General features: G+C 44.3%; 1 protein-coding gene across 1 annotated transcript in view; it reads right to left on the reverse strand.

Annotated features, from left to right (window-relative positions):
- The window catches only part of LOC119581870 (disintegrin and metalloproteinase domain-containing protein 11-like), a gene marked incomplete at its 5' end in the record, with an annotated part of 193,377 nt that overhangs the window by 71,861 nt on the left and 120,981 nt on the right, over nt 1–535 (reverse strand).

Genomic DNA, 535 nt, shown 5'->3' on the forward strand with positions numbered 1-535 from the left:
TTTCGCAGCACTTTCAAGAGTCCCCCGCCTTCTCCTCCGACAAAGGCGTAGACTAACTATATCTGCGGATCCAACTCGTGCAGAATTCTTAATGCGTCACAGCAAGTGTACAGTAGCATTATTCAAAGCTGAGTTCCATCAAGATACTTTGCGTTTGCTCCGACGAGAAGATACAGAGGAAAAAAGGTCCAGCGTCATAATTTTTCAGCCGGCCTCCCTTTGTGAAAACTCGCAATGCAACCGGCACATTACAAAATATGCGTAATATAATCACATCTTACCATTCTGAGCAGCCGGGCTTTGATATGCAAAGGCGAGACAGAAATCCTCGTTTGCATTTTAAGGCAAGGGAGAAATCTCATTTGGAGTGATCCTTGGTGTAAAACGTCATGCCGACGGATACTATTTACCCTTTATACACACTGTTAATCCACAGGATCTACTTTCCTCGAGAATGATGGGGGGGGGGGGAGTTGGGGGGAAAGGAGCCCTTGTAAAAAAACAATATTGGTGCAAAAAATCATGATTTTTTTCC

Source organism: Penaeus monodon, chromosome 15 (genome assembly GCF_015228065.2).
Source record: "Penaeus monodon isolate SGIC_2016 chromosome 15, NSTDA_Pmon_1, whole genome shotgun sequence".
Lineage (NCBI taxonomy): Eukaryota > Metazoa > Arthropoda > Malacostraca > Decapoda > Penaeidae > Penaeus > Penaeus monodon.